The sequence below is a fragment of the Saccopteryx bilineata genome, chromosome 2 (genome assembly GCF_036850765.1).
Source record: "Saccopteryx bilineata isolate mSacBil1 chromosome 2, mSacBil1_pri_phased_curated, whole genome shotgun sequence".
Classification (NCBI taxonomy): Eukaryota; Metazoa; Chordata; class Mammalia; order Chiroptera; family Emballonuridae; genus Saccopteryx; species Saccopteryx bilineata.
In genome coordinates this window covers 351,576,838-351,603,902 of record NC_089491.1, presented here as the reverse complement: position 1 = coordinate 351,603,902, position 27,065 = coordinate 351,576,838, and the positions used below count along the sequence as shown (strand labels likewise).

The 27,065-nt window shown below is 39.9% G+C and overlaps 1 pseudogene; it reads right to left on the bottom strand.

Moving 5' to 3' along the window:
• Positions 1-2,744: 2,744 nt before the first annotated feature.
• On the bottom strand, positions 2,745-3,519 carry LOC136322636 (protein maestro pseudogene; annotated as a pseudogene).
• Positions 3,520-27,065: the final 23,546 nt, after the last annotated feature.

The window sequence follows — 27,065 nt, the reverse complement described above, 5'->3', positions numbered from 1 at the left end:
TTGTACCACCTCTGAGAATGTCTTAATTTTGCCCCCTGCCCCCACTTAAATGTGAATTTAGCTGGGAATAAGGTTTTAGCTTTAAAATAATTTTCCCTCATTATATTGAGATATGGTTTCATTGTCTTTTGTCATCTAGTCTTAGTAATGAAACATATAATGCCAAACTGGTACCTATTCCTTGATAGATTATTTATTTTTCCTCACCTTATCCTGGGATTCTGAGCTTTTCTTTTTTTTTTTTACCCTTGGTATTCTGATACAGGCCCTTTCAAACTGAAAGCCTCTATTTTCCTTTAGATCTAGAAAACTTTCTTCTATTAGTTCTTGGATTATTTCCTTTTATCCTTTGTGTTCTCTTTCAGAAATTCTTACAAATGTGTAACTGGTTAACTTTTCCTTCTTTTCAATATATGTTTTCTTGCATTTTAAAATTTTGGAGGAGGGGAAGATCAGATCACAATTTTAATTCAATCTCTCTATGTATTATGAGGGGAAATTTATTTATTTATTTATTTATTTATTTATTTATTTATTTATTTATTTTTCTGAAGTGAGAAGCAGGGAGGCAGAGAGACACACTCCTGCATGTGCCCAACCAGGATCCACCCGGCATGCCCACTAGGGGGTGATGCTCTGCCCATCTGGGCCATTGCTCTGTTGCAACCAGAGCCATTTTAGCTCCTGAGGCAGAGGTCATGAAGCTGTCCTCAGTACCCAGGCTAATTTTGCTCCCATGGAGCCTTGGCTGCAGGAGGGGAAGAGAGAGACAAAGAGGAAGGAGAGGGGAAAGGGTTGAGAAGCAGATGGGCGCTTCTCCTGTGTGCCCTGACTGGGAATCAAACTCAGGACTTCCACACGCTGGGCAGATGCTCTACCACTGAGCCAATCGGCCAAGGCCAAATGAAGGAAATTTTAAAATAAATTTCACCTGGCCCTGGCCGGTGGGCTCAGCGGTAGAGCATTGGCCTGGCGTGTGGGGACCCGGGTTCGATTCCCGGCCAGGGCACACAGGAGAAGAGCCCATTTGCTTCTCCACCCACCCCCCCTTCCTCTCTGTCTCTCTCTTCCCCTCCCGCAGCCAAGGCTCCATTGGAGCAAAGATGGCCCGGGCACTGGGGATGGCTCCTTGGCCTCTGCCCCAGGCGCTAGAGTGGCTCTGGTGGCGGCAGAGCGACGCCCCGGAGGGGCAGAGCATCGCCCCCTGGTGGGCAGAGCTTCGCCCCTGGTGGGCGTGCCAGGTGGATCCCGGTAGGGTGCATGCGGGAGTCTGACTGTCTCTCCCCTTCCAGCTTCAGAAAAAATAAAAATAAAAATAAATAAATAAATAAATAAATAAATTTCGCCTTACATCTTGATTGATTTGGGCTTCGGCTATTTCCTTAAAACATCATATTTGTTTACCTTTGGAGAGATTCCCTTCAGAGAATCTTACAGAATTCTTCATTTATTGAACCAGTATTTATTGAATGCCTAATTTTTGTCTGGCATTGCTCTAGGTCCTGATGACTCAAAGTTGAAAAAATGCACACGTGTAATCTGGCATAGTTTCTCATCAAACTTTGTAATACATATATAACATATATATAAGCTATCCATCAATTAAGGAAGTATTGCATGGTGGTTGAATGTTGGCTCCAAAAATCAGACCATCTGGGTTTGAATTTGGCCTCCATCTCATTTATTGGGATAATAACATGATGTTTTTCAACACATGCTGTATAGATATTTTTCTCTTTATTATTTCTTATTTGGAATGATCTTAGAGACAATGACTGTTGAAGATGAGAAGCTGAAGAAACCCTTCCAAAAAACCTTCTTGGTACCTTGACCACCTTTAAATAGGTTTTTTGCAAGAAAAGGTATCAGTAGGAAGTAGCAAAGTATCAATAGTAGATTTAAAAATATGGTAATAGCTATTCTTCTAAGCATCATAAATTAAAATTAAAATTAAAATACAAGATAAGCAACGACAGTGTTGAACTTAAGGAAAAAGCTAAGAAATTAGCACGAAACTGACATAGACTTTAAATGTTTTTTTAAAAGTGTGTACTTTCTCATCGTATTTGTATGGGAAGAGATCGACATATATAAATGCAACTTAGATTTACCTTGGACCTAATTATACAATTCCGCAGTATTATTTTTGCCGTCAGTTGCTCTCCCAACATCGCCTTTTCTATCACAATCACAAAAGGCAAGCAGAAGCATCTGAAGAGGTAGCAGACGGGGAATAGGGAACCTCCCGCAAAGTGCTCAGGCAGAAGCATTTGCTTGAGCTCTGCGTTTCCATAACTTCCTTTGCGTATTACTGCAGGAGCTCTGGGTGGCAGGGCTCAGCTGCTGAAGATCCATTTCTTTTCTTTTCTTTCTTTCTTTTTTTTTTTAATTTTTCCGAAGCTGGAAACGGGGAGGCAGTCAGACTCCCGCATGCACGGGACTGGGATCCACCCGGCATGCCCACCAGGGGGAGATGCTTTGCCCCTCTGGGGCGTCCCTCTGTTGCGTCTAGCCATTCTAGCGCCTGAGGCAGAGGCCACAGAGCCATCCCCAGCGCCTGGGCCATCTTTGCTCCAATGGAGCCTCGCTGCCGGAGGGGAAGAGAGAGACAGAGAGGAAGGAGAGGGGGAGGGGTGGAGAAGCAAATGGGCGCCTCTCCTGTGTGCCCTGGCTGGGAATCGAACCCGGAGTCCTGCACCCGGGCCGACGCTCTACCGCTGAGCCAACCGGCCAGGGCCTGAAGATCAATTTCTTTGATCTTCCATCTGGAAGCTGTGTTCCTTCGTCTCAGATAGGGAGAACAGCCTCGAAACCTGAGATTTCTATCCTGTAAATAAATCGGGAGGGAATCTTGAGTCTGCTTAACTTGACTGGTGAAAAATATTTTCCTTTTCCGCCCAGCAAAGGCAGCCGATTGCTGAAATAAGACAAAGGCCAACTATCTCAGACTGTCCTTCTCATCATCTAGTAGAGTCCTGGTCTGAAGAGTGATGTCTGTGAAGAAGGAGCCTTTTGGATCTTGCCCAGGATGATGGTCAGAGTCTTGAAACTCTCATGAATGATCAGACCTCATGGGCTCCTACAATCCATGAACCAGCAGGTCCAGGACAATCTTCTTAGACCTTCTCACGCTGTGGGGGTTCTCACAGGCCATGGTTCCCAGGCCTCTCACTGCCATGTGATGTTTTTCAGTACTGGGGTCCCGGGCTCTTTCTGCCAAGATAAAAAACACCTTCTTCAGTGGCTCCCGCATCTGGGAACTCAGTTTCTAAGAGAGCTTGGAAAAGAAAGACATCATTGATGTCCTTTTCTTCTTGGGCCGGGTGGTGGGATGGAAAGGGGCTGGCCCAGGGTTCTTCTTTCTCCATGTTTGGTCCATGGAATCGGACTCACTGGCTCTGATCTCAGCCAGGGGCCATGGCTGGAAGGTGCCAGGGGCCTATGGAGAGGAAGTGAATTGTCTGGCTTTGGAGCAAGAGGTGGAGAGGCAGTTTTCTCAGAAGTGCTGGCAGAGGCCATTGTTCCTTTGCTGAGCCCCCCCCCCCCCCCCCCCACAGAACAGGCAGGTAGGCACCATATCTGAGTCTCCATTCTGGCACTATGAACACTTTTGACTGAATAATTCTTTGTCGTGGGAAGCTGTCCTGGGCATTATAGGATGTTTAGCAGCATCTCTGGCTTCTACCCACTAGATGCCAGTATCACTCCCTTGTGTGACAATCAAAAATATCTCCAAACATAGTCAAATGTCCCCTGATGGGCAAAATTGCTCCCTCTCGCCCCAGAGCCCTGGGGTAGCAGGAGAAATACCAAATCTAACACGGGAGTTTGTTAGTAAAAATATATATGCATATAGTATTAGCACAAAGAGGGTAGATAGCTAAGCCTGCCTGGGGTGCAGGAAAGGTTTTAAGAAGCAGAAGATACTGGGCTTGGGTCATAGAGGAAGAGTTAGGTGCTTGACAGGCAAAGGGGTGACAGAAAATTTAATAGTAATGTTAGAGAGAAAAACAGCATGGGAAAACAGAAAGGCTGAAACAGTTGATGTAGTCAGTGTAGGTTGGCACATAGACTTGAGGGCTGTGGTGAAGGGAAAAGGAAGCAGTAAAGCTGAAGAGGGAGTTAGAGACAAGGTTCTAAAAGAACTTGCGGGCTATGCTAAAAGGGGGGGAGGCTTTATGAAGTCATGCTGGTAAACCACTGTATTAAGCAGTAAAATAGCATTTTAGAAAGGTAGGGAACGTTTAGAAGGAGATAAGATTGGAAATTGAGAGATTAGTTAGAAGACAGTTACAATAGCTAAATTAAGGGTCTAAACTAGGGCCATGGGTCTAAAGAGATAAAAATGGCTCTATTGAGGCTCTCTATATATATATGAGGTAGAATTGATAGGATTTGTGATTGCTTAGCTGTGGAGAGTAAGGAATTAAGAGGAGACAATGTCAGACACTGGTGAAAAGAGAGGGTAAGTGGGAATGTTCTTAGTGAATGGTGTTTACAGGAACAAAACTCAAATAAACAACAAAAAAACCCAGCTTGAGCAGGCAGTGGCACAATGGATGGAGTGTCAGACTGGGACGTGGAGAACCCAGGCTCGAAACCCCAAGGTTGCCAGCTTGAGTGTGGGTTCATCTAGTTTGAGCAAAGCTCACCAGCTTGAGCCCAAGATCACTGACTTGAGCAAGGGGTTACTCAGTCTGCTGTAGCCCATGGTCAAGGCACATATGAGAAAGCAATCAATGAACAACTAAGGTGCCACAATGAAGAATTGATGCTTCTCATCTCTCTCCCTTCCTGTCTGTCTGACCCTATCTATCCCTCTCTCTGACTCTCCCTCTGTCTCTGTCAAAAAAAACTCCCACAAAACCACACACACAAAAACAAACAAACAAACAAAAAAAACAAAACTGACTCTATCCCATAGATCCATAGTTCTAAACACAATAAACAATGTAAGTGAATGGCTGTTATTAGAAAACCAGAACTGCCTCCCAAGCCTCTTCAAAAGTTTTTGCTGTCCTTTATCTGGAAAAACTTCACTGTATTCTTTTAAACATTTCCTCATGGTCATTTTATTCCAATATTTCAAGAGAATGGTTTATATATATTTTTTCAAATATCCCACTGTTGAGTTAACTCATTTTTGACACATTACTTTGGCTTTACACAAGATTGTAAAATGTTAAGCCAAGATCAGACAAGGACTAAATTTTTTTCATTTATTAATGATTTATTAATAGATAATTATATCCATAAAATAACTAAGGTCTACATGTACCATGAATTCCAAATAATTCAAGGATGGGATAATTTTTCAGCCTCTGAATTAAAGAACTAGGGTACTGAGGACCTCTACTGTTGAGAATATGAATAGCTTCAATATTAAGATGAAACATTCAGCAAAACATCAGCCAGGCCTGGGCAATCTGCAGCCTGCCCAAAGTTCAGAAATTATTTCAGAGGCACACAGATAGCTGTGTCACTGGAGCCCATAAGAAATGCTGCTAGGGTAGAATGCAGGTCTCCTTCTACCTCCCGGAATACTTTCTCACCTCCAAGTGCCCAGCTGTCTAGTGCTGTCTTCTGGTCTCTGAAGCTGTGTTGGGCTTGATTACTACTTTTTTTTAGAACAATTACAAAGCAAATTTAATGTTTATGTGATTCAAACCCATTGATGCTAAGAGTTAGAGGTGATCTAAAATCTAATTTCTCCCAGTCTATGCTTAGGTCTCTTTAGAAAGGGAAGAGACTGTTTCTTCTATCCAACCCGTAGAGTTCCGTCTAAAATGGTTAGTGCTTAGAAATACAAAATGGTCAATAGAAATATTCCCTTTTCCAGATATTAATTTTTCCTTTACATAATCCACCTAGATGCTGATATGTTGACTAAAAGCACCAGATTCTCCTACAATCTACTACCTCACAAAGTCTGAATCCAAAAGATGTTTGATTTTGCCAAGCAATTGAGTCTAGGACATACATTTTCCCTCAGATTTCCATACAGGTATCTCAAAAGATTTTTAAACAGTACGGTGGTGTTTTGTTTTGCTTTGTTGGTGGCGAGAAGCTTTTATTAAATGCTACAAGCTATAGGGTTGGGAAAGATTTCTTTTGCAACTATATTAACATATGTATGGGTATGGCTCATATATAGTGGACTTCCCCTCCATGGGAGTCTTAGTTCTATTATTTCTGTGATATTCATTAATAGCAATTAAGTGACCCAAGGGCTTCCCAGCTGTAGTTTGGCTAATAAATATCAGACAACACTAGGGTTTGAATTTGGGCTCTGCTATTTATTAGTTCATTGTTCTAGTTAACCTCTCTGACTCTCAATTTTCTCTTATGTTAAAATGAGGGGAAATAATATTTATGTTGCAGGTTTTATGAGGCTTGAATAGTCAGTATTTATGAAAAATGTATGACAGAGACTAGCACAAAATTACTGCTCAATGTATCTAAGTTTCCCTTCTCTTCCTTTTTTTTTTCCTTTTATAAAGAATACAATAATAACCTCTTCAATGTGAGAGTTATCCATGCTACAAAACATGCCAAGGTGGGTCCTTAATCAACATCATGCTTTCAAGCCAAATGTGAATCAAATCAAACTCTTCCTTTTATCAGAGTGTGTTTTTAACACAAGAAAGGCAGTCAAATTAGGGTTGATGCCGACAAAAGAAACTGGGTTTTAGAGGGTTTGGTTGTGCAATAGAGTATCAAAGGCATAATCCATGTTGCATAAAGAATTCAATAGAGTTACAAAGAGTTTAGTCAGCATTTACCGTCATAGGTGAACACGTTATTTGGTACAGGGGTTGATCCTATGAAAGTTGGAAATAAGAGAAACTGAAGCCCCAAATGCAGAGGAGGCTCACACCATTACTAGCACCATTTAACCACACTTACAACATGCAACATGTGTGCTTAGGCACTCCAGACAAAAAAGGTGCAACAGCTCCCATGCCTCACCTTTGAGGACTCATAGTGAAGTCATCCTCCCACAAATACTTTGTTAAAAGAATATCACAAACCATATGCAGAGAACCATATGCTCCCACACAAATTCATGCTGGTACATAAATGCATTTTCACATGGCCAGGAGATCTTTTTGTTGTTTTCAATGCTTGGGGTGAAATGGGAAAGCTAATGGCTCCTCTCCCTTTTGAAAATGAAGAAGGAACAGCAATCAGGTTGAAGATATAGTGGGTTAGCAATCAGTAGGGCAAGTCTCTAAACCAGAGGTCCCCAAACTTTTTACACAGGAGGCCAGTTCACCGTCCCTGAGACCACTGGAGGGCCGGACTATAAAAAAAACTATGCACACTGCACATATCTTATTTTAAAGTAAAAAAACAAAACGGGAACAAATACAATATTTAAAATAAAGAACAAGTAAATTTAAATCAACAAACTGACCAGTATTTCAATGGGAACTATGGGCCTGCTTTTGGCTAATGAGATGGTCAATGTGCTCCTCTCACTGACCACCAATGAAAGAGGTGCCCCTTCCGGAAGTGCGGCAAGGGCCAGATAAATGGCCTCAGGGGGCCGCATGCAGCCCATGGGGCCGTAGTTTGGGGACCCCTGCTCTAAACCTTGCTTCTGTCACCACCTAGCAGAGGGACCTAGAACAAGTCCTCTAGACACAGTGCTTCAGTTTCCCTACCAGAAGGCTCTAAGTAATAATTCTGGCATGCACCTCAAAGGGAAGGGATAATTAGCATAGACTACTTTGCAATCTTCCTTAAGACAGTGTTACATAGGATGATAGTACCTACAGGGAGGTGATCTCCACCCTGTAGAGAGAGTGTAAGCTATTAATCACCTCAGATCCCTCAAGTTGTGTGTCAAGTCAAGGACAAGTGAGATATGGAAAGCATAGTACTGGTGTCAGTACTATAAGCCTCAAGCCTTTACTGTGAACATTTGGCTTCTTGGAAAACAATTCTGAATTTGTAGTCACCTCATTGCTGTAAGAAGGCACAATCTCAACTAGTTTAGCTCTCGTGAGGGTTTAAATCTTGGCAACAGTGCTGCACTTCCCACTTAAGCTGAAGGACATGTGCAGGATTGTGCTGTCAACATAAGCAGGAGGAAAGATGCTTATAGCAACTAAGAAAACGATTTCCAATTTAGGATGAGAAAATGTCTTTCTAAATCCAAATTGTAACTTTTATCTTAGACTTCATCTTTGATAAATACGACTTAACTTGTGTAAGGGACTTACTCATTGACAGAACCCAGAATCCAAAGGTGATTACTCAACTAAAGATGGAAGATGAGCACCAGACAAGCCTGGTGATCACTTAAGCCCATTAATCCCTTAACAAGAAGTTCATCTGCATGGCAGGAAATTAAACACTGACAAAAATAAAACCAAAGCTCTCAAATCAGTTTAGACACCTGTTTCACAAGAGTATGTGTGATAAGACTGTCTGAGGATAGGGATTTGTTTTTCTGTAAACATTTGTAAGATTTTTGACACAAATCATTTAAGATTTATTTTCATATAGGTGCTGCTTTTTCTAAAATGTACATAAATGTCATAGTCCAGGTAAAAAGAAAATCCGATTCTAATTGAAAGCAAAGGGTATCCTCTGACTGTGGTTACTAAATCATAAGCAATATATTTCCTATTTGAGAAGGAAGCCAATTCAGAGACTTCATTCAATGGCATCAAAAACACTAAAAGTTACCTATGTTTCTACATACACAATTAACCTATTTGATTCTGATCAATTTTTCCTCATGATCCTTAAATTGTTTAAATGAACTCTTTATAAGACAGACTCTAACCTTTTAAAGTCCTAGTATAGGAGAGTATTATATATTTAAAGATTTTTTTTATCCAAGTGAAATATATCAATTTAAAGACTTTAAATTTTTTTCTTAAAAAGAAAAAAAAAAACCATTTAGCCAGTCTTGTACCATCATTTGATAACTGTTTTTCTCTCGTGTTCCATTTTTACTTAAAACCACAGCTATAAAAACATGTGCAAATCAGTTTAAACATTTGAGAAAATATTAGAGAAAAAGTATAGTAGGAAATACTCTTCTAAGAATAATCTACCACTGACAGGTGGAGCCAATTAAATACCTTTAATTTAAAAATAATCTAAAATGGAAACTCATCAGCATGAACTTTAAGCAGAGTTCAGTTTTCCTTCAACAGTGCAGATGTACAGAAGGTCCCAGAGACGCTCAAATGCATCAGGCACCTGTGGAGCCACGACATCCAAAGGGATAAAACTCGGAAGGGACCCGGGGAGGGTTTCCGTGGTGACGGCTGGAGAGTCAACGCAGAGTACCATAACTCTTCACAACATACTCAAGTGGGGAATAAAGCATTCAAACACAAAATAAGCACTCAGCAAGAGCTGCAAAAGAGTTTTTTCCCTAATTAAAAGCTTAAATTTACAGAACTTCAGAGCATAGCTGTTTCAGCTTAACTTTGCCAAAATAATCAAGCAGAATGAAGCAAAACAAATAGGGGAACAACAAGCCTACCGCTCTGGTTTTGATTTGCTGCCCATTACAGTTGAGCGGTTTGGCCTGCTTGGGCTTGACTGCTTTCAAACGTCTTCCAAATGCCCCATAATGACACCTCATTTTACATTTAACTCTTGGAGGAAAAAGTTGTTTTCCTTGAGATCGTATTGTTCTATGTGAACATTATCAAACTGTTTGTTCTAATCCATTGGAAACACACACACACACACACACACACACACACACGGCTCATCTAAAGGCTTTTCCTAGTTAGGAAGGTGACTGGAAAGATTTAGTTCTTTGGCCTGTCTTTAAATTTCCTAAATGAAAGATGATTTACAATTAAGCTATGAAAATGTGAACACTCTCAAGTCTGGAAAGTTTCAGTCTGAATTTCGGTATCCTAAATCAACGCAAAAGACTCTGTCTCACACAACCAAATTTTTACCAAAAGTCAGTCGCTATGCTGAAATCTTGTTAATAAATTATAAAGGGTTTACATACATGTTTAATTCAGCTAGTTTCAGCCCAGGCACTATCAGTATTTCTGTTTAACGTGCCATGAAAAAATAATAAGGCTTATATTTAAAGACAAAATGGCATAAAGGACTGGGAAACTGCCATACAAAGATCATCTTCCTTAAAAAAATTTATTATACTTCTAGTAATTTGAAAAAGCAGAATAGAAAGATAAAGTTTGCTAGGCTCCTCAGAAGACCTCTCCAGGTTTAGGTGGAAATTAAGGTAAATGTTTATAAGCAGAATCCTTGACTTGTTCATGTTTTTAACCAGTTTGGCATTATCGTGTTTGGGGGCCTCATTAGCATAAACTCCTTGCTGTCCCTTCTCCGCACCCAGTCCATGTCCTTGCCCTTGTCCAGAGATTTTATTTCTATTCAACAGGCAACATAACTAGTAGAAAAACCATGGTTAGAAGGCAGAATCTGGAGCCAGGTTATAAACATTAGGTAAATTTCTTTTCATCAGAGCTCATTTTCCTCATCTGGAAAACAATGAAATTAAACCACGTACCTCTGATAATTCGTTCCAGTTTAAAACTCGGAGTGCTCAGCAAAGGAAGAGGACCAGGCAATGGCACCCACCTGTCACACCATCCAGGTCTCTCAGCGGACCTTTGGGTAAATGCTATAAAACTGTGTAACTAACTGAATATTGAAGCCAAGAACTAAAGACCAAGAAGCTAGGAATTTTTTTTTTAAACGGGTTAATAAGCTAGACAGATGAAAATCGAGAGAAAGAGAGAGAATTGCGTAGAAAAAGTTGTGCACAGTATAGGTATGCCTAGGTTCCACTTCAGATGGTAGAAGGAGAAAAAGAGACTACAAATCCCAAAAGAAGACTATGACAATGAGATTTACAAAACTGGGTCAGAAATGACACTTTCCAAAAAATGAATAGGTAGAATTTCTCAATTAAATCTATTGGGGTGACATTGGTTAATAAGATTATATAGGCTTCAAGCATACAGTTCTATGACACATCATCTGTATATTGCATTGTGTACCCACCAACCAACATCAAATCTTCTTCTGTCACCATATACAGTGTGTCCATAAAGTCATGGTGCGCTTTTGACCGGTCACAGGAAAGCAACAAAAGACGATAGAAATGTGAAATCTGCAACAAATAAAAGGAAAACCCTCCCAGTTTCAGTGCAGTTTGATGTGGGCTCACACACAGATTTTTTAGGGCTCTTTAGTTAGCTATCCGTATAGCCTCTACAGCAGGGGTCCCCAAACTACGGCCCCCTGAGGTCATTTATCTGGTCCCCGCCGCACTTTCGGAAGGGGCACCTCTTTCATCGGTGGTCAGTGAGAGGAGCATAGTTCCCATTGAAATACTGGTCAGTTTGTTGATTTAAATTTACTTGTTCTTTATTTTAAATATTGTATTTGTTCCCATTTTGGTTTTTTTTTACTTTAAAATAAGATATGTGCAGTGTGCATAGGGATTTGTTCATAGTCTTTTTTATAGTCCAGCCCTCCAATGGTCTGAGGGACAGTGAACTGGCCCCCTATGTAAAAAGTTTGGGGACCCCTGCTCTACAGACTCGTCACTGACTGATGGCCTACCAGAACGGGGTTTCTCCACCAAACTGCCGGTTTCCTTCAACTGCTTATCCCACCGAGTAATGTTATTCCTATGTGGTGGTGCTTCATTATAAACACGCCGATATTCATGTTGCACTTTGGTCACAGATTCGAATTTAGCGAGCCACAGAACACACTGAACTTTCCTCTGTACCGTCCACATCTCGACTGGCATGGCCATGGGCTGCTCCGCTGTATACTCGGTGTTACATCATCATCTGCGCATGCGCACATGCTGCCACATCATCCTACAGAAACTGGGAGGGTTTTCCTTTATTTGGTGCAGATTTCATATTTCTATCGTCTTTTGTTGCTTTCCTGTGACCGGTCAAAAGTGCACCATGACTTTACGGACACACTGTATTTGTACCCCTTTCTCAAAAATGAGGATAATGTACTCACACTTTTGTCCTAGAGATGATGTAGGTAGTGGCTAGAGCACTAAGCTAGGACTCAGGAGAGAGATTCTATTGCAGTTTGGATTCTGCCATTTTTTAGGAATATGTGATAGAGAAGTCACTTCACCTGGGCAGATATCATTCAACTCATCTGTAAGAGGTAGGGGTGGGACTGGATTTTCCAGGCCCCTTTGAGATCCTAAATTGTATACATTGATGTGATTAAACAAAAGCATTCTTTTTTTTTTTTTTTTTTGAAGTTGGAAACGGGGAGGCAGTCAGACAGACTCCTGCATGCGCCCAATTGAGATCCACCGGCATGCCCACCAGGGGGTGATACTCTGCCCATCTGGGGCGTCGCTCTGCTGCAACCAGAGCCATTCTAGCACCTGAGGCAGAGGCCACAGAGCCAACCTCAGCGCCCGGGTCAACTTTGCTCCAGTGGAGCCTTGGCTGCAGGAGGGGAAGAGAGAGACAGAGAGGAAGGAGAGGGGGAGGGGTGGAGAAGCAGATGGGCGCTTCTCCTGTGTGCCCTGGCCGGGAATTGGACCCAGGACTCCCGCACGCCAGGCCGACGCTCTACCACTGAGCAAACCGGCCAGGGCTAAACAAAAGCATTCTTAATTGAAATTAGTTGAGAAACTAAGAATAGCCTGAAAAGTTGGGATAATAACAATACTCATTTCTTCCATTTTGGAAAATTTAATGAAATGGTGACTGTGAAGGTGTTTTGTAGGCTGCAAAACGCTGTATAAACGATGGTAGTAAATATGATTATTTATGGGCATTTTAGAAAACTGAAGAAGTTCATGTTGATAAAATTTCGACACTGCAACAGTAGGTAGTCAACACATACTGAATAAATAATAGATTCAAAGTAACATGTCTAATCTCATAATGAGAACAACTGGTAAACAGATTTGCAGCTATAAGGGGAAGCTCATATAAACATTGTGGAGAATGTGGAAAAATAGGAAGCCTAGTTCAATAACAAAAAAAGGAGAATGTTTGGAAGAATTGGCGGAGGGGTTGGGTTTGTTTGTTGGCCTTTCCCCCCTACATTAAACTCTCTACCTTGAAGATACTTTGGTTTCCAAAAACATCAAGAGTCAGCTATGTGCAAGACTTTATGTTAACTTCTCAACATGGCCATTAGGTATTCTAGGATAAGTAAGTAAAACATCTCCTGCCCTCAAGCAGCTTACAATCAATTTGGAAGAATGATGAATGCATACTGATCTTTCACTTCTATTTTTATAACAGTCATGCACAGCATAATGACCTGTGAACAACTGGACGTAGGGTTGTCCCATAAGATTACAATGCAGCTGAAAAGTTCCTATCGCCCAGTGGTATTGAAACCATCGTAACACCGTGGCATAGCACATCACGCCTGTGCCTGAGGTGACGCAGATGGGAGCACACCTACTGCGCTGCCAGTCATGTAGAAGCACAGCATAGGGAATTAGGTCCGGGGTGTAATGCCTGATAATGATAAAAATGACATCACACTAGTTTATGTATTTATTATACTTTACTTTTTTATCATTTTAGAGTAGACTCCTTATACATATATTAAAAAGTTTACTATGAAACAGTAGGCTGTATTACTTTAGCATCAACTTCATCCATCTTAATTGTGTTTTCCACATCACTTGATCACATCATTTTCTCTTGGGCTTGATTTAATCTTGCGTTGTTTCACACAGTAACATGCTGTACAGGCTTGTAGCCTAGGAGCAAGAGGCTATTTCACATAGCCTCACTGTGTAGAAGGCTCTACTAGTTAGGTTTGTGTAAATAACTTTGGGATAGTCACACAATGATGAAATTGCCTAGCAGTATATTTCTCAGATTGCATCCCTGTATGTATTAAGTGGCACATGACTGTACTAGATCCTATGGAACCATAAATTAGGGGAAAACAAGTCTGTTTGGGAAGAATGAAGTGTAGGGAATGAAGAATAGTTTCTGTAGGTGATAATATTTAATATCCCTTGAAAGATAGGATTTCATTAAGCTGAAAGGTGAGATGACTGAAGGAGTGTTCCAGGGTGGAAATATAAATGAGAGCCAGAATCCAAGGGACAAAAACCGAGTATGAGGGCAGCTCAGCTCCGGTTCAAGTGTTAACTGTTTGAGACATAAGAGTATGAAGTCATCATTTTCACAACCACAATGCATTTTTTTTTTTTTTTCATTTTTCTGAAGCTGGAAACAGGGAAAGACAGTCAGACAGACTCCAGTATGCGCCCGACCGGGATCCACCCGGCACGTCCACCATGGGGCGGCGCTCTGCCCACCAGGGGGCGATGCTCTGCCCATCCTGGGCGTCGCCATGTTGCGACCAGAGCCACTCTAGCGCCTGGGGCAGAGGCCACAGAGCCATCCCCAGCGCCCGGGCCATCTTTGCTCCGATGGAGCCTTGGCTGCGGGAGGGGAAGAGAGAGACAGAGAGGAAAGCGCGGCGGAGGGGTGGAGAAGCAAATGGGCGCTTCTCCTGTGTGCCCTGGCCGGGAATTGAACCCGGGTCCTCCGCACGCTAGGCCGACGCTCTACCGCTGAGCCAACCGGCCAGGGCCACACAATGCATTTTTAAGGGTGGTGTTCTTGGGCAGAGTTTTTATACAACAGCATTGTTAACTCCAAAAGGTGTCAACATGAATACATGTGTTTTGTTGGGTATTTTACAAAGCAAATTTAAAAGATAAAATAATCCTTTCAGAGCTTAAATTTAGACTAATGCAGTTTGGGGGACATGATATAGCTTTTTAAAAATTTTATGGCCCTGGCCTGTTGGCTCGGTAGTAGAGCGTGGGCCCAGCATGTGGAAGTCTGGGTTCGATTCCCGGTCAGAGCACGAAGAAGAAGCAACCATCTGCTTCTCTACTCCTCCCCTTCCTCCTTCTCTCTCTCTCTCTCTCTTCCTCTCTCGCAGCCATGGCTCAAGTGGTTTGAGCTAGTTGGCCTGGACACTGAGGATGGCTCCATGGCCTTTCCTCAGATGCTAAAATAGCTTGTTTGCCAAGCAACAAAGCAGCAGCCCCAGATAGGCAGTGCATGCCCCTCCCATAAGGGCCTTGATGGGTGGATCCTGGTCCAGGAGCATGTGGGAGTTTGTCTCTCTGCTTTCCTGCCTCTCACTTTAAAAAAAAAAAAAAGTCTTTTCTATTTTTTAGTGAGAGAGAGAGAGAGAGAGAGAGAGAGAAAGCATGTGCAAGAGAGAGGGACAGACAGACAAGAAGGGAGAGAGATGAGAAGCATCAAGTCACAGTTGTGGCACTTTAGTTGTTCATTGATTGCTTTCTCATACGTGCCTTGATGGCGGGCGCGGGAGTGGGCGTTCCAGCAGAGCCAGTGACTCTTTGCTCAAGCCAGCAACCTTGGGGTTAAGTCCATGGTCCCACACTCAAGCCGGCAACCCTGCAGTCAAGCTGGTGAGCCCACACTCAAGCCAGCAATCTAAGGGTTTCAAACCTGGGTCCTCATTGTCACAGATTGATGCTCTATCTACTGCACCGCCGCCTGGTCAGGCAAGATTTCATATCTTAATTCAAACTCTAAAATTGGCTTAAAGGCAATATTGCCTATAATAAATCACACTAAAAATTATATAGCTAAATACATATATTTAAGGCTTGGACTCTTAGCCTAATGCAAATCACGGTTAAACATACTCCTATTTTTAAACAGCGTAAGGCATGCAACGGAGCAAACTCTCTCCCTATGGCTCCAGCACGTTATCTGACTTATTTCCATTTTGTTCCCAGTGCATTCTTTTAACTCCTTTCCAGAGAGCTGGCATATATTTTACTCACTTTTCTGTCACATCTGACTGCTTGCTAATTAGCCAGGTTGAAATCTTTCCTCACCATGAGTTAACCAAGCTACATAGTCACATTTGTGTGCTGCAATGGAAGGTACACTGTCCCTAACATGTTCCCAGACCCTTCTGGCTTGGGCCCAGAGTTCGGGACTGGTAATTCAATCAGAACCATACTTGCCTATGGAATTTGACCTTTTTTATTATTTTTTTTTAACACATACACAGAGACAAACAGCCATGGAAAGGAACTTCACATGTTAAGCACATAAACTTTGAGGTAAACATCCTATATGATGCCAAGTATATAGCTGCTATAGACAAAATCATCCTGCTCTCACGTAGGAGACTCACTTAGCATTTTTGCTGTTTGGGGATATAAACCTATCAATCTGAACATGGCTGTGTCGTATTGAAGCAAGTGGTCTGGTCTAGGGATCCTTTAGAGAAGATGGTTCTAGAGAGATGGGGAGGAAATCCTGGGGCTTTTTTTTTTTTTAGTCCATTTGCTTTTCCCATGTTCCACAAAGGCAAAACAAGTTTTATAAAAGGAAATTAAAAGTTAAAAACCAGCACTAAAATGAAATCACTCTATTTTTTCACCTAACCCCACTGAAATCAGAGTGTTTGGAGCTCATATTTCCTCATGTCAGCTAAGCAGTGGATCCCAATATAGGATTTTATTAAAAAGCCTCTGGCTATTTCATATGTGGTAATTCTTCAGGAGAGGATATAATGCCAGCATTTTTAAAAAAGAAGTAATGAATTAGATAATAATGAATTGGACACTTTGCTGAATCACGATTGAATTTTACATGGATTTCCTTTACTGTTTACAACATATATGTAAGTACATTTAGTATATGTGTGACTCTACCTTTAAATACAGTACATGCCTATTACAGAGGCAAGCATGTTATTTCTAGGTGCCAATCCTGAAAGTTCTCATTTGCATGACAGGTATATTTTGCTTTGTAACACTTCCTTTTGCTGCCAAGTGGAATAAACCCACTTTTAAAAAGCATATATAGTTTCATCCCTTAGCCAGATAGCCCAGTTGGTTAGAGTATCGTCCCAAAGTACAAAGATTGCTGGTTGGATCCCTGGTCAGGGCACATACACGAATAGATCAATGTTCCTATCTGTCTGTCTGTCTCTCCCTTCCTCTCTCTTTAAAAAATAAATAAATAAATTAAACATTACAAAAAGAATATACAGTTTCAGATACATTTTTGTGTGTGTGTGTGGCAGAGATGGGGAGAATCAGAGAGAGGGACAGATAGGGACAGACAGACAGGAAGGGAGAGAGATGAGAAACATCAATTCTTCGTTGCGACTCCTTAGTTGTTCATTGATTTCTCATATGTGCCTTGACTGGGGGCTACAGCAGACTGAGTGACCCCTTGCTCAAGCCAGCAACCTTGGGCTCAAGCTGGTGAGCTTTGCTCAAGCCAGATGAGCCTGCGCTCAAGCTGGTGACCTCGAGGTCTCGAACCTGGGTCCTCCACATCCCAGTCCAACGCTCTATCCACTGCACCACTGCCTGGTCAGGCTCAGATACATTTAATGTAAATGTGAAAAAGCTAAATTCTCCTGTAGGGAGCACACAGAAACTATAGTTATAATAATTACCATTTGAGAGGCAACATAGCATTGTGGGTAAGCATGTTGGCTACAGATTTACACTCCTGTGCTTGAATTCAGTCTGTACCACCTATTACTGTATAATCCTTCTTTGTGTTAATGGTCTTATCTTTAGCAGAGATTAAAATAGTACCTAGGGTTAAATGAATTAATATATGTAAATTACTTTGCACTATGCACAACACATACATACTGGTGCTCCAGAAAGGTAGTCATTATTCTCTGCATAATACTATGTGCTTTAAAAGTGTCCTCACGAGCATCTCACTTGGTCCTCCTAACAACTTTGCTCCTGTGATGCAACATAGTATAGTTATTAACAGAATGGATTCTGGAGTCAGACTCTTAGGTGAGAAGGCTAGCTTCCCCAATTTATTAACTACACATTTGGTTACATATTTTTCTAAAGTTTCAGTTTTTTTTTCTGTAAAATAGGATGGTAATTAGAATCTGCCTCATAACATTATTGTACACACATGCAAAGTACTTAGAAGAATACCCGTAACATAGCAGATATTTAATAAATAATAGCAATTATTATCTTCATTTTAAAGTGGAAAAAACTTTTTATTTTAAAGAGGCAACTGATTTGCCTCAGGGGAGGGTCTTAAAAGATGAATAAAAATTAGCCAAGCAAAGCTTCATGGGAAGGGCAATCCAGGAAACAATGAGAAAAAAGGCACCAGAGGTATGAAGTTGCATGTGTGTATATGTTACAATAAAAAAAAAATTATATATATATATATAATTATATAATATATATATAATACTATATATATAATTATATATATAATACTGTATATATATATATATACACAGTATTACTAGAGCATAAAATTGCAGATGGAGGGATGCAGAAGATAAGATTGAGCAATGAAGGACAAGAGGTCTTACATGCATATTAAAATAACTTGGGCTTTACTTAGTTGGTAATGAGGAACTACCAAAGCTTTAAGCAGGAAGTTGTAAGCAGATTGTTCTGGATGCAATACGTATGACAAATTTAGAAGGTATGATTAGAGAGAGGCAGGAAACCCGGCTAAAAGGCAAGATAGGAAATAGGTTTGAACTAGACTATAAATAGCAGAGATGGGGAGGTTGGTCCTTAGGCTGCATCTATAGGACATTGACAAAACTTGGGAAAAGTGAGACTGGTGAAAACATTCTGTAGTGGTGATATCTTCAAAACATGTTAATGTATCACCAATTTTATAGTTATTGTTTCTCTTTAATGATTTTTCTAGTTGTTGGCAGTTTACTTGGCTATTACTTTGGTGTCATGTATATCTTGAATCCTGCACATACGATACTAATACAGGTTTATGTCATTTCCTCAACTAGACAGGTTTATGTCATTTCCTCCCTGAAAGCAGTAAATTTCATTTTATATTTATCTAACACAGTATCTAGTCAATTCCTAAATATGTAGTAGGCATACTACAAATATTTGATTAGTAAACCTTATTATATTAATAGTGTGATCTTATAAGAGCAAGTATAATTCTGACTATAATAAAGCCTAATATCAGTTAGTGACATGGCTAATAATAGAAATTAGTAAATTTATCTAAATATGAGAAATTCTAAAAGTAAAACATGTTCTCAGAATGGCCAATAATTACCTTCCCAAATTACTTTAATGAAAAAAAATGTTAAACTAATAATAATATCAAGAATTTCCAGAAAGGGAAGCTACACCTTTAAGAAAAATTGCTACAGCCTGGCCAAGGCAGTGGCGCAGTAGATAGAGCATCGGACTGGGATGTGGAGGACCCAGGTTCGAGATCCCGAGGTCGCCAGCTTGAGCGTGGGGCTCATCTGGTTTGAGCAAAGCTCACCAGGTTGCTGGCTCGAGCAAGGGGTTACTTGGTCTGCTATAGCCCCACGGTCAAGGCACATATGAGAAAGCAATCAATGAACAACTAAGGTGTCACAAAAAAACAAAAAACTAATGATTGATGCTTCTCATCTCTCTCCGTTCCTGTCTGTGTGTCCCTATCTATCCCTCTCTCTGACTCTCTCTCTGTCTCTGTAAAAAAAAAAAGAAAAAAAAAAAGAAAAAAAAGAAAAATTGCTACAGCATGTCTGAGGAAGAAAACCTTTTCAAAGACATGATCAAAGGATTACCATGTTCAATTTAAAAAGCAACTTGCACACCTGCTGAAATATTAGTTTTCTTTTAATGTTTACATGGTACTAGACTCTTTAGTATTTTTCTTACAGCTCTTCTATGGGAGGGAAAGTTGACAGAAGGTTATTTCTTTGTAACTTTTGAAAATTCTACTTTTGTCTAGCGGCTGAAACTTCTTTTGTCCCTTCTTTTTGTTCTACTGTACACATTGGTGGATTGTAATTGAAGTGACTCACCATTGATGCAACTTGTGAAAAGTTCAACATCACTGATAATTAAATGAAGCCATTTTGGAAAACATTACAACTTTTGTGTTAATGGGTGTAACCCAAAAGATGGGCCTAGTGAATATTCCCTTTTATGTATTATGACTCTACCACATTAAAACCAGATGATAAATAAACACTAAATATACTTTAAAGTGCAAGGTATTATCCAGCAGAAATCATTGATCTTGTACCTAACATGTTAACAATGGTCAAACAATATTACCTATGAGTAAGAGAGTACTGTATTCTATATAAATTGTAAATTGTTTGAGCTCATTCAAAAATATTTTCAATTTGCCTTGAACTTATTTTCACTGCAAACAATTACTAGGAACTATTGTCTCTATGAAAACTAACATGAAAATGAAGCAAAAACAAGCTCCAAATTCCTTAATAAACACTTACTTTTCTATAGAGCTGGAAGGTTGTCTATTTTAAAGCTAAAAGAAGTTTCAAATACCTTAGATTAACGTTGAATTTGACTTCTTTATCTGATTTTTTAACATGATGATCTCCAAGACAAGAAACTGCATGCTAATTAACACAGGTTTCATTTCAAAAGAAAGTTCAAAGAAGAGACACTCTTTGGAAGATATTACAAGTTATGGTGACTAATTCTACCAGAAAACTATTGGGTATCTTTATTTTAAGTGTTTTATGCGCATTTTTGTTACTCAAAGCCAACTCTTACTTTAGATATCTTGAGCTCTTGGTAAGAAGAAACATTCGCTGCCTACCTCCATCTATCTCCTTTTTTTTTTTTTTTTAAACTTCCAGAATCAATCAATACCTACTGTGAAAAGAAGCCAGGAAGAAATATTACAAATGTGCAAGTCATCACCATAAGCACTGAAAATATATAGAATGCTTCTACAAGCTCAGATTAGCTCGTTTATCTCCTCTGTGTTTACCTAACCAACCACACCTATATTGACATAATGATTCACGGAGTAAAATAAGAACCCATATGTAAGCATAAAGATCAACAACAAAAAATGCCACCCAAGAAAATACTGTTACTGAGTGAAATCATGAGTTATTCAGAGAGATGTATAAGTGAACTGCCAACCTACTGGCTCAAGTGCCAGAAGAAACTAATTGGAAGCCGAACCTCTGGTCCGTCTTTGAGTTCTTGAGCACAGAAAAAGAGGCAGAGTGGGAGAGGTGAGGAGAGGATCAAGGACTTACATCAGATTCCAGGACAGAACAATGCCTTTCCTGAGTCAGAGGAGAGGCTGCTCTGTCACGTACACAAGGTATGAAAAGGAACCAGATTGGGATGGAGCGGGTTCCTGAAGGATGTATTAAAACCCTCGAACACCCAAGTTCACCCTTTATAAAATTTGTTTCTCAAAGCATATATGTATACAACTGTTGCAAGTTCTCAACTAAAATATAAATGTCACCCCCAATAAATTTAATAAAAATGTTTAAAAAGATATAAACATATAGCCTGACCTGTGGTGGTGTAGTGGATAGAGTGTTGACCTGGAACGCCGAGTTCACCGGTTCGAAACCCTGGGCTTGCCTGGTCAAAGCACATACGACAAGCAATCAGTAAACAGCTAGAGTGAAGCAACTATGAGTTGATACTCCTTGTTCCTTCCTCCTACCCCCATGTAAAATCAATAAAATAAAATGAAAGTAATAAAAAAAGAGATATAAACACACAGAGCTATGTGTAGATACTAAATATGATTTTGATCTAGCCCATATTTTTGACTTTATATTGTTATCCCAAATTATCTAAATATTTTAGATATCCATGCATTTCTCAATAGTATTAATTTTTATAAAATGCTTGGATTATACATAAGGCTAATGTTCCCCAGAAATTAAAATCTAATTAAGCAAAAGTTCTTGGGTACATACTATACCTTTTAACTATGATTTTCTTTGAATGATTTGTCTTATAGTTTAAATTCTGCAATGTCAGTTGTAACAGACAAATATGTAGACCATCATGGGACCCAAATATGCATCAACGGATGAATGGATTTTTGCCTTTTTGCTATTGTAGTGTTGCTATGAACATTTGTATACAAGGTTTTGTATTAGAGCATCTAAAAATACCTACCACCCACTCCAAGTACTTGCAAATTATCTTCATTTTTCTGTCTTAAATTTCTTATATCCTACCTACCAGTCTCGGTTTCTCTTCAGAAAAGCAATTGTAATGGCTCTGAAGAAACTAATCTTAGAATTAAAAAAACTCTCATTACATCCTTGCCTCACCACTATTAGCTGTGACATTTAGGGCAGGTCATTGAATCTCTTTGCCCTGGCTTCTTCGTATGCAAAATCAGAATAACTATGGGTTAAATAACATAAGATATAAAAGAATCTTACATAGTATCTGCCATACCATGAGTTTTCATCATTTATTGATTACTCATTTTTTTTCTTTTGTTAAAAATTTAAGTTTAAATATAGCTGGATGTGAAAAGGGACTTTTTGTGAAAAACTCATGTAATTAACTAGATTATTCCAATCATCCGGAGAACTCTGTAAAACTGCTTTTATTTTAGGTTCTAACTGTTATCACTAGCACCAGAATGAACCTGTTAACAAAAATAAAACAAAGTAAAACACCCAACCTCAAAGTCATTGCCAGTCATAAATAACTTGAAAGTTATTTAAATGAAGATATATTGCCTCTATAATGGGGTACTGTCTATAAATCAGGAAGAAAAACAAACAAATAAAAGACCCATTAATGTGAAATGCTGACAATTCTGTGTTTTCAAAGGCCTTGCAATTGGTATTTTTAGAAGCTCTAATAAAATACACATTCATAGTGTCTCCCAAACGCCACAACTAGAGGCTCAAAGCTTTCTGAATGTAGTGAATTTAGAGGTGGATGCTTGAAAGTGAAGAAAAGTTTTCACTCTCAACAAAGAAAACCCGTGTCTGGTTCTCAGTGAATGAACTGTAGTCCTCTGGGAACCAGAGAGCTCTTAATATCTTTCTCACAAATTTACCACGGGAGGCCTTAGAAAGGACACGTTAGTGTGATGCTGCCACCTACAGCCAGAATCTTCCACCAGCTTCAATCAAACAATGAAAAATAACAATTCTAGGCCTATCGAGTAGGCAGACACTTTAAATTATATTTTAGGTTGCTTAATTGAGTAAGGAGGGATTCATTAGTTCAAAAAGAATTTTTGGCTGAGGTTTCTTCTGATTAACAAGGAACGTATCTTCGTCTCATTCCAAAAGAAATCTCATACAGAAAATACTTCCACCTCATACGAGTTTTCCTGAATTTCCATGGCACATGGTTCTTTTAGATGGCTCAATAAAAATATTTTTGAAAGAATTATGCTTGCATATGCTAATGACTACATAAACTCACTTTAGAATGAAGTTAGAAAACAGTCGGACATAAGCAGGCCCACGGGGGTGCTGATTCCAGAATATCCCAGTATTGCGCCACCTTGCCCGGATTTTGCCTTTTCTCTCCTCTTTTGACAGCAAGCAGAAGGACAGAAGATGACAGCAGAGGGCATCAGTCTTTTTTCCTAGAGAACAATGCTGCCTCAGTCAGTAATATCTACCTAATACAGAAATCACATTTATAAAACGCAGAACATTCCCAGAAATAACCAACCAATTTTACAAAAATGAAAACCATGGCCACTATTTCTAGTCTCTACCTTGTTAACAAGTTTGGTTGTTTTCGACTAAGTCATTTGATTCTGCTCATTGTCCTACGTTTTCTTCTGAATTTTTCCTGTCTCATTATGATCATTTTATTTTCCTCAAGCTAAGTTTGCTTCTCATATATCTCAATGCTCATTTTAAAATGAAATAACAAAAATCAGTGTTCATAAGCTCTCTCTCAGCTCTCCTAATATGAGTTAGCTTATTTATATCCTTATAGTAATTTAGTGTATTTTTGATGAAGAGCTCAACTAGTTTTTGAAATGTGGAGCAAGGTATCATTAAAAAATGTATAAGTCGGCCCTGGCCGGTTGGCTCAACGGTAGAGCGTCGGCCTAGCGTGCGGAGGACCCGGGTTCGATTTCCGGCCAGGGCACACAGGAGAAGCGCCCATTTGCTTCTCCACCCCTCCGCCGCGCTTTCCTCTCTGTCTCTCTCTTCCCCTCCCGCAGCCGAGGCTCCATTGGAGCAAAGATGGCCCGGGCGCTGGGGATGGCTCTGTGGCCTCTGCCTCAGGTGCTAGAATGGCTCTGGTCGCAACATGGCGACGCTCAGGATGGGCAGAGCATCGCCCCCTGGTGGGCAGAGCGTCGCCCCATGGTGGGCGTGCCGGGTGGATCCCGGTCAGGTGCATGCGGGAGTCTGTCTGACTGTCTCTCCCTGTTTCCAGCTTCAGGAAAATGAAAAAAAAAAAAAAAATTAAAAAAAAAATGTATAAGTCAATCAAAAATATTAGTTTGGCCTGACCAGGTGGTGGCACAGTGGATAGAGCATCAGAATGAGATGCGAAGGACCCAGGTTCGAGACCCCGAGGTCACCAGCTTGAGCGCAGGTTCATCAGGTTTGAGCAAAGCTCACCAGCTTGGACCCAAGGTCACTGGCTCGAGCAAGGGGTTACTCTGTCTGCTGAAGGCCCGCGGTCAAGGCACATATGAGAAAGCATCAATGAACAACTAAGGTGTCGCAACAAAAAACTGATGATTGATGTTTCTCATCTCTCTTTGTTCCTGTCTGTCTGTCCCTATCTCTCTCTCTCTCTCTCTGTAAAATTAAAAAAAAATTAGTTTGTTGATGTCTTTCCAAGAGATAAATTACATACAATTACTTGATGTTATGCAACTACTTTTGGTCATCATACGTAGTCCCAGAACTAAACCATCCTTTACTATCATTTGGCAAAGGTTAAATGATTTATTCAAGGTTATTTCAAGTAATTTATATAAACACTTAGAGGATAAGGTCTTTATTATTAAGGTCTGTACTGAGGTCCTAGCAACAATGTTAAGACTGCTTACTTCAAATTTCCCATCTCTAAAATAGGTATCAATTTCCCAAATTGAACAGTGAGAGAATAATTTATGACAACCCATACAATTTCTAAGAGATAACTGGGGAAGAAAAATGAGATGCTATCCTGGAAAGGTTGAATTGGAGCATTAAAGAGAAAAAGTTCTATCTAAATTTACAATGATAATGTTTTGTTTTTATACTTTCAGTAATACAAATTACTAAAAAGTCATTCAGTGCAGGCATAAGTAATTCATCTTGTTTATAAAATGGTTAAGGAAAAATTATTAGCAAGCTCATTGTAAAGGCTTAAGTAGAAAAGTCCAGTTAACTCTTCCATAATCAATCTTACAAAATACTTAGGATAAAATATAAATGTCTCAGTTGTAATTATTTATCACTGAATTATATCTGTGCTTTCTCAAAAGACAAGCATTTTTTTTCTTAGCTTGAAAAGACAACTATTATCCCTCATCACCTTCAGATGTCGTTTGTCTGGGCATGATATACAATCATCTGCTTAACTTCTAAGTCAACAGAGAGAGGCAAAAATTTTAAATGACTAAATATTTAAAATTAGTTCAGAAACATGAATTCTTCTCAGTCTCTTATTCATCTTCCATTGTATTGTAAAACCATCAAACACAATAGTTTTAATTATTCTATTCTATAATATGTAAACAAAAGATTTCCAAGTAGAATTTGGTAGATGATAGATTTCAAATTAAACTGAAAATGTGCCCATAACACAGTCAATTATTTTCATTAACTCTGAATAGTTTAAATTTTTATAACAGAACAAGGTCTTGAATGAAAAAAAATCTATACATAATACCAAATCCACAAAACAGAAGCAAGCAATTGATACATTGTCTATACCAGGGGTCCCCAAACTATGGCCCGTGGGCCACATGCGGCCCCCTGAGGCCATTTATCCGGCCCCCCCGCACTTCTGGAAGGGCACCTCTTTCATTGGTGGTCAGTGAGAGGAGCATAGTTCCCATTGAAATACTGGTCAGTTTGTTGATTTAAATTTACTTGTTCTTTATTTTAAATATTGTATTTGTTCCTGTTTTGTTTTTTTACTTTAAAATAAGATATGTGCAGTGTGCATAGGAATTTGTTCATAGTTTTTTTTATAGTCCGGCCCTCCAATGATCTGAGGGACAGTGAACTGGCCCCCTATGTAAAAAGTTTGGGGACCCCTGGTCTATACAGTTTCTTTTTTTTTTTTTTTTTTTCTGAAGCTGGAAATGGGGAGAGACAGACAGACTCCCGCATGCGCCCGACCTGGATCCACCCGGCACGCCCACCAGGGGCGATGCTCTGCCCACCAAGGGGCGATGCTCTGCCCCTCCGGGGCATCGCTCTGCTGCGACCAGAGCCACTCTAGCGCCTGGGGCGGAGGCCAAGGAGCCATCCCCAGCGCCCGGGCCATCTTTTGCTCCAGTGGAGCCTTGGCTGCGGGAGGGGAAGAGAGAGACAGAGAGGAAGGAGAGGGGGAGGGGTGGAGAAGCAGATGGGCGCTTCTCCTGTGTGCCCTGGCCGGGAATCGAACCTGGGACTTCTGCATGCCAGGCCGACGCTCTACCACTGAGCCAACCGGCCAGGGCACATACAGTTTCATTCTGTTTTTAAAATACAACCTATGGTGATGATCATACAACTGTGAATATATTAAACACCACTAAATTACACTTTAAAGGGGCTAATTTTATAGTATGTGAATTATGTCTCAATAAAACTTATTTTTAAAACGTATGATCAATTGTTCTGTAAGAAAATCCTGCCGGGAAATAATATATGAGTTTTATTTTGTTAGCACTATATTTAAGCATATATACAAAAGTGAAATAAACAATGTAAATGCTCACTGAAGCTCAGATAAGGTGATACTATCATTTAGAGTAGGATATCTTCTGTGCTATAGTTATAAAGCCCAAATTCTAATTTCAAAGGTTTATGTGACATTCCCACTGAAACCATGACCATTACACTACAAAGCTTAGGGCATACTTTGGCACATTCTGCTATGTACTTATATTTTTAAAGAATTCTTTGTTTTAACTTTCATCTGTTTTTGTTTAACTGACAAAGGGATCAAGCAAAAGTTATGCTCTCGTCATGATCTTTCTTTAAAGTAAATCTGGATAGAAACATGAAAGTTAACCCACTATAGCCACATATAGATTTGAACTAACTGGAAGATTTCAGAAATAAATATTGCAGGCACTTTCCATTTAGATTTT